The sequence below is a fragment of the Vicia villosa genome, linkage group LG1, assembly GCF_029867415.1.
Source record: "Vicia villosa cultivar HV-30 ecotype Madison, WI linkage group LG1, Vvil1.0, whole genome shotgun sequence".
Lineage (NCBI taxonomy): Eukaryota > Viridiplantae > Streptophyta > Magnoliopsida > Fabales > Fabaceae > Vicia > Vicia villosa.
Window position 1 is genome coordinate 55,772,653 of NC_081180.1, and position 11,064 is coordinate 55,783,716.

The following is an 11,064-nucleotide window of genomic DNA, read 5'->3' on the forward strand; positions in this document are numbered from 1 at the left end:
AGTTTTGAAGCTGTCCAATGGAAGCATAAGTCAGAAGCTATGAATTCTCTGAAGACAGAAGCTTATGTGATCGTCTCTACCGAAATAATCAGGGAAGTCTTTTATTAAAGTTCTTCGAGTATTTATTTCAGGGGGAGATGGTTAATCTCAGGGGGAGACATATTCACATGCTTATGCTATAGCTGTGTAATTTGTCTTTTGCCGTCTGCTCTTTCTGATCGCAAATTCATATCATTTATATATGTTTTTGTCATCATCAAAAAGGGGGAGATTGTTAGAACAAGATTTGTTCTGATCAATTATCTTAGTTTTGATGATAACAATAATATGAATTTTGCTTAAGATAATATGGTACTCTAATCCAATGCAATTTCCTTTTCAGGAAATATATAAAGAGTATGCATAAATCAGCGCTCAGAAGCTTTGACTCAGAAGGTTCAGCATGCAACATCAGAACATGGTCTGGCAAGACATCAGAAGATGGTCGAAGCAGAATCAGAACATGGGTCTATGGAAGCATCAGAAGAACATGAGATCAGAAGCACTGAAGTTCTGATGGTATCACGCACAGAAGCACTTCAAGGTCAGAAGATCAGAAGATGCTTTGCACCAAGCTGTTTGACTCTGATGATAATCAAACGTTGTATTTACAAACATCAGATCAGAAGAAAGTACAAGTGGCAGGCTACGCTGACTGACAAAAGGAACGTTAGAAACTATTAAAGGCAACGTCAGTAGACACAGCGTGAACAAGGCTCGAGGTAGTTGACAAAAGCGTATAACATTAAATGCAAAGCTGTACGGAACACGCAAAGCATTTAATACATTCAACGGTCATCTTCTCAAACGCCTATATATATGAAGTTCTGATGAGAAGCAAGGTTAACGATTCTGAACAAAACAACTCATATTAACTTGCTGAAACGCTGTTCAAATCAAAGCTCAGAAACTTCATCTTCATCAAAGCTCACTACATTGCTGTTGTAATACATTAGTGAGACTAAGCTTAAACGTTAAGAGAAATATCACAGTTTGTGATTATAGCTTTCAAGAAGCATTGTATAACTCTTATTAGATTACATTAAGTTGTAAGGAACTAGAGTGATCAAGTGTTGATCAGAATACTCTAGGAAGTCTTAGCTTGTGTCTAAGCAGTTGTAATTAGAGTGATCACGTGGTGGTCAGGATACTCTAAGGAAGTCTTAGCTTGTGTCTAAGCAGTTGTAATTAGAGTGATCACGTGGTGGTCAGGATACTCTAAGAAAGTCTTAGCTTGTGTCTAAGCAGTTGTTCCTAGAGTGATCAGGTTGTGATCAGGATACTCTAGAAGACTTAGTTGCGGACTAAGTGGAAAACCATTGTAATCCGTGCGATTAGTGGATTAAATCCTCAGTTGAGGTAAATCATCTCTGCGGGGGTGGACTGGAGTAGTTTAGTTAACAACGAACCAGGATAAAAATAACTGTGCAATTTATTTTTATCTGTCTTGTTTTTAAAGCTACACTTATTCAAACCCCCCCCCCCCCCCCCTTTCTAAGTGTTTTTCTATCCTTCAGAAGATTTCACTATCAATAGTACTATTTTATGTAAGCAACCTATGGTTTACAGATAAACAACCTCTGGTTTACCTAGTCACCACCCAATGCAACCTTTATCTCAGATATCCATCCAAGATAAGAGAACCTCTGCTCACTCCCTAGTGATACATAACTGTTACAATCCTGCAACAGCTATTTACACAATTAACAATAAACAATAACTTGATCTTGCTTCACAGCTTCAATCAAGAACACAATACTCAACTCTTACCTACATGTTTCGAGTGAGAACAATCACTTCTCTTACCTATAGGTTTCGAGAAGGACAATCACTTCTCTTACCTACAGGTTTCGAGAAGGACAAGGCAGCCATCCCACAACCTGGGTGGTCTATCTATAGAAACCCTAATGACTACATCTTTTCTAAACAAGGTTTTCTATATTTTTCTATACAAAACTAGGTTTCTATTTATAACCTATTCCCAATTGGACTTGGGCTTACAAATCGCAGCACTCCTTGCTGTTACAAATCAATAGATATCTTCTGCTACAATCAAGGTCTTTTAATCATAAGTTTCCTAATTTATCTCCTAAATTAGAAACTGCTGAATCTTCAATCTTCTGATTTGGTTCTTCAATATTTTGACTTGATTCTTTTGACCTTTAAATCTGCGCCACATAGGATTACATAATATTCACCGAATATTCTGTATCTGTTGAGAATCAAACTGAATCTTCATTCCAGTTCTGCAGGCGCGATGTCATGATTTGATGTCATGACATTCCATATAACATCTTGCTTTTATACCTATTTTGTTCTTTTATATTTGCAAGATTACACATATAAATACCTTTTGCTGCTATTATATGTTTTAGCCAAACATAGATACCAATCAGCCAATAAAAGCACCAACACTATTTGTTATCGTCATCAAAACTTCATATGCCGATCTTCATTACCAGCAAGCACATAGACTTTCAACAAGACTTCTCTTTAAGAAATTAACCTTATGACACGTATCCAACTCAAGCCTCCTTAGGACCACCTTAATGCTCCACATGTTACCAATAATAGGATCAACCAAAAAGAGGGTGTCATCGTCATATTGAATATGGTCATTTTCCATCAGCTCCAATCATGGTCGTCTAAGTAATATATGTTAGTATAAAGTGTGTTATGTGTTCTGATGGCTCCACTTCAATTTTCTACACGGATCATGTGCTTCTATTTCCTATAAGTCCATGTTTGCACTATTGGTTTTAGAACCTTCTACTTTAGCAGTAGATATCTAATAATTTTTGCCTATACTTATATCAATGCTACTCTTGTTGTAAACATCTTTGACTCTTTGGTATAAGTGGCTTATTTGGGATCCTCCTCAATGGATCAATTTTTGGGCAGATACCGATTTGGACCACCTATGATTTTATCTTGTGACTCATTAAGCTAATGGGTCAACTTTATTCATGTCTCCTTCTATGTAGGAAAGGTTCCCCCCTTAAGTAGGATTTGGTAGAATTGTTTATGAGCTGGTGACTCTTCTTACAACTACGGTTATTAAAAGTGGCTTTAGTCGAGTATATCCATCTTCAACATGTATTTTCCCTTTAATCTCTTGGTACTCTTATACCTTACTATCAACAAATAATATGACTCTTAAAAATTTGCCTCTTCAGTCGTTTGCTACATGTCAGTCTAAGGATAGTAGTGCGATGGTATGTCTTTAGGCCTCTTATGATAGGTTTCTTGGGAACTATATTTGTTACGATGACTCTGACAACGTTATTGATTAATGAACTTAGTTCATTGGTTGGTACTGTAAGCCCATAATTTCCTTTGGAGTTATCCAGACTTCTTTTTAATCCCTTCAATAAGACCCTATTTTCTGAGTGGTTTTTATTGTTGGTTTATGGGGATAGTACAGGAGTGAAGTGATTATTTATCCGCAGGTCGTCCTTTAATTCTTATAATCTATTTCCCGTGAATTGGGTATCCTTGTGGGTCACACTGCCTCTAAAACACTAAATTGAATTATTCTATTTATTTTGAAGAAATTTAATATGTTGTGGCCAATTATTTTTTCAATTGGTTTTGTTTTGATATATTTTGTAAAATAGTTGAAAACCATAATCAAGAACTTAAGTTGTCTCGTTGCTAGTGGAAAATGGTTTGGTATGTGTATTCCCATCACACGAAAGGCCACGGGGAAGATGATCGACTTATTATGTCGTTAGGGAAAGATAGATGTCATTGTATCTTTGTAACTTGTTGCATTTTGGATGTGAATTCTGAAATATTCTATCATGGTTTGCCAAAAAAGATCCAACCATGATAATCTTCTTTGCTAAGGCGTTTCCTCCTAGATGTTTTCTTGCCCGTCCTTCATTAATTTCTACCAAAACCTCTTTCTACTTTTTTCGTTAGAAATTCCAATAAGGGATTGGTGAAGCCTCTCCTTTAAAGTTTGTATTCTACTAAAGAATATGGGTATACCTTTTTCTTGATAGTTTTTTCTTCCTTTTGATCCTCTAGGAGTTCTCCACTTGTTATGTATTTTTTATCAGTGTCGTTCAGCTTAAAGGCACTTGTTCCTCTCCCACTTTGTTGATTTATTCATTTATGCTTGGATTTGATAATGCTCTTATATGGCGCTTTTATCGCAATCTTGTGCTTTAGAGTTGGTCAACTTTAATTGGAGGTCAGCTTGACGATGTTCTCCTCCTGGGATATTGTGGTTTTGTACTTCTATAAATTTTTCCATGATGGCCTTTACATTTGCCAAATATTGTTGCATGACACTATCTTTGGCGTTGTTTTCTCCTCATACTTTTGATACGACTAACTATGAATTTGACTCAATTGTCATATTTTGTCCCACATCTTAGAAGCCAATTGTAATGCGACCAAGCATGCTTCATACTCTGCCTGGTTATTTAAAGTGGGGAATTTAAACCTGTAAATAGCTTCTCTAGCCTAAGGCTTTGTCTATGTTCTAGAAGAAGCCCTACACTACTTCCCTTTCTGTTAGATGATCCATCTACAAACAGAATACATATGGTTCTTCGGTGGTGGCCTAAACCACAAAGTTTGCGAACACTTGATCTTTGAGTTAATTTCTCGATTGTATAAGATATCAGCCTCTAATAATTCTAAGTCCCACATTGTCACTCTTCCTGCTAGATATGACTTATGTATTATCTTTCTAATAGGAGAGTCAATTCTCACCACCATAGTATAAGAGGGAAAATAATGCCTTAGTTTCCTGGATGATGTTACGAGCGTTAAGGATAATTTTCATACCTTACGGTAATAGGCTTTTGGGCCTTGCAAAACCTTCTCGATGAAATACGTCGAGTTTTGCAAGGAGTCATTTCCTCTTACCAAGAGGGCTCCCACTACTTCGGGAGAAACAAATAGGTAGACAAAAAGATGTTTTCCATTCTCTTAGGGGGACCAAGATAGGAGGTTGTGACAACACTTATTTAAGCTTTGCAAATTTCATGTTACACTCAAGAGTCCACTCGAATGTTGCTTCTTTCCTTGAGATTTTGTAAAATTTTAGCACAAGATGTGCTGAACTAGAAATAAACTGAGATAAGGAGATTAACATGTCATTTAACTTCTGGACCCCTATTTTGGTATATGGGATTTCTTGTTAACTACTTCTCGACATTATATAAGGTTTACCTCTATCCCCCTTCATGTGAGATAATACCCTAAGAACTTCCCTGACCTTACCAATAAGGTGCATTTATCGGGGTTCAACTGCACCCTTTGTTTTCTCACTTCCAATATGGATTCCACATGGGCCGTGTGGTATTCTTTCTCTTTGTATTTTATGAACATGTCTTCTACGTAAACCTCTAACATATCCCTTATCTAGTTTTTGAAGGCCTTATTCATCATTTGTTGGTATGTCTCCCCAACATTTTTGAGGTCGAAGAACATGACCTTGTAGTGGAAATTCCCTTTATATGCCATAAGTGCCACCTTTCTATGTTTTAGAAGGTCCATTGGTATATGATTATACTTGGATTATATGTCCATAGAGGATAAGATTTTGAATCCATATGAGCTATCAAGAAACTTATCAAAGTTGGAAGTAGGGTCAAAGTCTTTCGGGTATGCCATATTTAGGTCTGGATAATCGACGCACATTCACAACATATTTTTTCTTTCCTCGCCTATACTACACCAGAGAGTCATGTTGTGTATCCAGTATAAGTTAAAAATCATTCTTTGAGGTGCTCGTCTACAACCTTCTTTGTGGCCTCAGCCTTTTTTGGTGACTGTTTTTGCTTGCACCGAGTAACATAAAAAAACATTGTCTCTATGATTCTGACTATGCCTGTTATATCTGCACATAGACCAGACATTTCCTTTTCCGACCATGCATAAAAATCATTTTTCTTTTACAAACATTCCTTCATTGCTTCGCGTACAATTTTGGGTAGGTTTGACCTTATCTTTCTTGTTTTTTTATGGATCTACTCTTACCTAGATGGTGGTGAAGTCTCTGGTTAGTTAGGGTCTCTCCACCTTCTTTTGTGATTTTGGTAGCATAGACTTGTCACCTCCCATGGTGTAATCTGGAAATGATTCTTCCAACCAGGTATCCAGCTTTTAGTGTTTCTTTGTCCTTTTCACTGGGTCATAAATTTATTCCATGTTTGTTTGCTTCGTGACGAGGGATTGAAATCAAGGTTGTTATGATGCCATATTGGTTTCCAACACCATGATTTGGTCTTCTAGAGTGTGGAATTTTAGTTTTAGGTGAACATTTGAGGAAACCTCTCATATGGTTGCTAATAAAAGGCTTCTAATGATATAGTTCAAATAGAATCATACTAATAAATAATTTTATCATGATTTTTGTCATCTCGTAACCGGTTCAAAAGGTTACTGGGATCTCATGTATCCATGGGTTATTGTGATTGTTCCGTCAAAACCCTATAGGGTTCCTCCGTAATATGGTTGTAGGCTTAACTTTTGATATGTCTCAATGTACATAAAATTGCTTGAACTTCTATGATTCACCAATATGTGAAGAACGTCACGACCATTCATTGACACCCTGATAATAATGGATATCCGATGATTTTCGTTATCATGGACTAGCTCTTCATCGTAGAAATAAACTTGAGACCCTTCACTAGTATGGGTGTTTTTTAGGAGTTTACTCCCTTGTGAGATTAGAAAATAACTCTCGTTAGGGTGTGTGTGGAAATTGTTAAAAATGACTTGGAAGGAGGTTGTTTATTTTGTTTAATGGTATATCTTCCTAGCTAAGGGTATGTGGACTTTCATTTCCTTCCATGGGGGAGATTAACTCCCACCACTGAATCGTCCCCTGACTTGAAGGCAAATGCTTGTATATAGAAATAATATTTTTCCATTTTCTTGGAGGTTTCTAACTTCGTACCTCCAAAATCACCTAGGCCATCAGAAAATGTCATATTATCATGAAAATAAAGAGAATGTCATATACAATGATTCCCACAAACAATGCCATTGATCTTTCCACATAAAAATATCCTAACAAGGAGTGGTAAATTGATAAGATGACAATGTTCAGTAAGGCTTTGACCTCAAGAGCTTCTTCTCGCTTTGGACATATGTTAAGGGTTGTACCTATAAAATACTTTGACACCCAATTTAATGAATGAACCAAATAAAAGGTGATATTTCTAAGTTTTCAAGAGTATGTACATTAATTTTGCGGTTGTGGTTCTTTATACATGGTTTCTTATGGCCGTCTTCAGCGACGTCTCAAACAATTTGGAGGCCCTGTTCTAATATTTAAAATGGTCCTTTAATAAAAATATATAAATATTTTAAATAAAAGTATTCTTTAATTAAATTGTAAATAACATAAAAAATAGTCATCCTTATAAATAACATTGAAAATAGTTATATTGTAAGCAATAACACCAAAATACAATTTCAAGTTAATATTATGATCAACATTCTATCTATTTAAAAAGAGCTATCCTTCAAACACTTTTTGAAGCAAATTCATCAATCAAGTCTTCATATTATACTGTCTCTAAGATATCATTCTCAATTGCTATTAATGTTAAGCCATTAAGTCTTCCTTGTAACATGGTAGACCGCAAGTAAGACTTCAACAACTTTAATTTTGAAAAACTTCTTTCGTCAGAGGCAACTGTTACAGGAATAGTCAATAAAATTCTATATGCAATAATTGTATTAGGAAAATAATCCATGCCCTTCAAATATTTTAATATATCAATAGGTCCTGTTATTTCTTCGGGCAAGATGTTTCTTAATAACTTTAACTCTATGCATAACTCTTTTCCATCAATATCAGATCGATCATTATGTTTCAATGCATGTTCAAAATGATTACAACAAGACTCCAAGGTTGCATCATCTAATGACTGTAACTTATGAGAAGTAAATAAGAAACCAAAATACCTTCATACTGTTGGTACTGCTCAAATCTCTTTTTAAGAGATGCAATGGCTTGATCAACAAGGTAGAGAAAATAATTAATCCTAAAGGATTCCTCTTCAAATAACTTAACTGACGGGGTATTCAAATTCTCATCAAACTGTTTTTTTCTTCTAATTATTCGTCTTTGAGGAAATACTAGATCAATGTTCAATTCAATAGCAATTTCTTTAGCACTATCCAAGGCCTTATCAAAACCACTTTCTCTATATCTCTCAAAAAAATAAATTAGCCCTTTTATTTTTTCCATAGCAACATCAATAAGCATGTTCTTTGATTGTAAAAGCTTACTAACCAAATTAATTTCGTATAATATTTTAAACCAAATAATTATACTCCTTAAAAACTCAAAATCACCAAGCTCATTTGTAGCTAGGGATTTAGCTTCACTTCTTATTTTAGAATCGAGATCCATTTCTGACACTTCAAGCAATGCTTCTCTAAAATCGGACATTTGAGATTTTACAGCTTTGACACTATTTATATGACTCTCCCATCGAGTAGATGATAATGATTTTGGAGTCAACCCTTTGACATTATCTTTTAAAATTTGTCATCTCTTAGTGGAATTAGAAAAAATAGTATAAATGCGTTGAACAACTCCAAAAAAGTCTTTAGCTTTAACACACGAGTTATCCATGTCACACAACGTCAAATCAAGACTATGACAACCACACGGAGTATAAAAGGCTCTCAGATTTATGTCTAAAAATTTATTTTGTACACCTTGATGTTTTCCTTTCATATTTGACCCATTATCATAACCTTGTCCTCTCACATCAAATAGATCAAGATCAAGATTTTTCAATTCATTTTGTAAAACATCAAAAAGCCCTTGGCCAGTTGTATTATCCACATTCATAAATCCTAAAAAAGATTCCTCAACACTTACGGAAACTGAAGAAACATTTACATATCGTATTATTAAAGACATTTGCTCTTGGTGACTGACATCAGGAGTACAATCAAGTATCACTGAAAAATACTTTGCTTGTTTGATTTTTCTAATGATTCCATTTTTAATTGCAGAAACAAGCAAAAGCATTATCTCGTTTTGGATGCTATGTCCAAGAAAGTGAACATGAATATTATCATTTGTAATACGTCTAACTTGTTCTTGGATAACTGGGTCAAATTCAGCTAACATTTCAATTAATCCTAAAAAATTTCCATTGCTATTTTGGTACAATCTCATTAGAACCACGGAAGGTCAAATTATGTTTAGCAAGAAATTTCACGATTGAAATTGTGAGATATTGGATCGAACTCTAGTATGGTCGAAGGGTCGCTTCTTGGTTCGACAAGATTAAGCATGAAGTCGAAGGTTGTTCACATGCTTGTGTCGAAGATGCTAGGGTCGTTAGCATGTTAAATTAGGTTTTAGTGTTTAAACCCTAATTTGTTAAGTTAGCTTGTTTATTAAGTTGACTTGTGTAATGGGCCTTGTGGAAAAAGCCCATTAGTTAGTATGTTAGGTTTTATTATAAATAGCATACTAGTCTCTCATCATTGTAAGCTGCAAATCCTAATTTAGGGTGAGAGAGGTTATTTGTTATTCTTGTAAACTTGTAATCTTGTTTTAAGAGAAAGTGAAAGAATAGCAGTTATAACCAATTCCTTGTGTTCTTCTTATCTTCCCTAATTCCCTATTATATTTTGTTCTTGACATCGTTTTTCACAACAGAAATAATTCTTTTTAAAACACTTTTCCAATGATCCTTTTCTTTGTTAATCAATCTTTGAGATGTTTTATCAATAGTCTCAAAGTTTTTGATTCTATGACGCAACTCATGCCAAGTAGTCATATTCTTAATATGTTCCATGCCTATTTCATGCTCTCTAAGTCTTTCACCAACATGTGCCCAGTCACTAAAACCCTCATTTGCTAATTGACCTCTACCAATCCCTTTTTTAAAAACCTTACAACAAAATACTCTATTAAGCTCTTTTGAGTAAACAAGCCAATCTCTATCACACTTCTCTCCATTTGATAAAACTCTAGTATACAAATTAGCCGTAAAGCGTCTAGACGATTTATCTTTAGGACCCTTCACAATAGAGAAATCTCTTTTAGGACCTTTTGTAGCTATTAAATCAATACTTTTAGAATCAAGAGAATCCCAAATTCTATGATCAAATATATCTTTTCCACTGTCACTAACATTATCAACATTTTCAACGTCTAAGATATCATTTTCAGTAGCATTAACATCAACATTATATTCCATATTTTCAGTAGTAACCACGTTTTCAAGAATTTCTACATCAACATTATCAGCATTATGATTTTCAACTAAAATTTTTGATTCTTTTATTATGAATGAATTTATCAAGAGCTCCCAATTGAGATTGAGTTAACTCATCAAGTCTTTTCTTTTTCTTACACTTTTCATATCCAGAATCAAACTTTCTAATTTTAGGAGGCAATTTAGAAGACATGTTTGAAGAATGAAAAAAATTAAAACCAGAAATTTCTTGTTGTTCTTGATCAAATGCACGGTGTTGAGTTTGAATCAGATAGAGAACGTCAAAGTTGAACCGATAAAAAAAATTAAAGACAATGAGTAATCAAAAAATAAAATTATAATTTAACAAATTAACAATTCAAAAAATAAATTTTTTAAATTTTCACAAATAAATTATGAAATATATATATATATATATATATATATATATATATATATATATATATATATATATATTAAAGAGTTTATATAACTTATGATAAATTAACAATGAAAAAAACACTAAAACTTGTACTAAATAATATTAATATAAAAACATTATTTTTAGTAAAATTTGTACAATAAAAAAAAATATTAAAAAAGTGATGAACCTGGTAATTTAGAAAATGCAAGCGCAGCTTTAACCTTTCTATGCTATCTAATTTTTGAAGGCTTTCACTTGCCGTATTGCTGTGTACGTGTTTTACTTTTATGGGTTGGGCTAATATACTGGGTGTTTTATTTGACTCTGGTTTGTTTAACTGGACAGTTATTTATTTTAAAGTTATTAATTGATTGGGCTGGATTTAGCAGGTAACATAAAATA

General features: G+C 34.1%; 1 pseudogene; it reads right to left on the minus strand.

Moving 5' to 3' along the window:
- Positions 1–8,566: 8,566 nt before the first annotated feature.
- LOC131642108 (uncharacterized) lies at positions 8,567–10,523 on the minus strand (annotated as a pseudogene).
- Between the last annotated feature and the right edge of the window lie 541 nt (positions 10,524–11,064).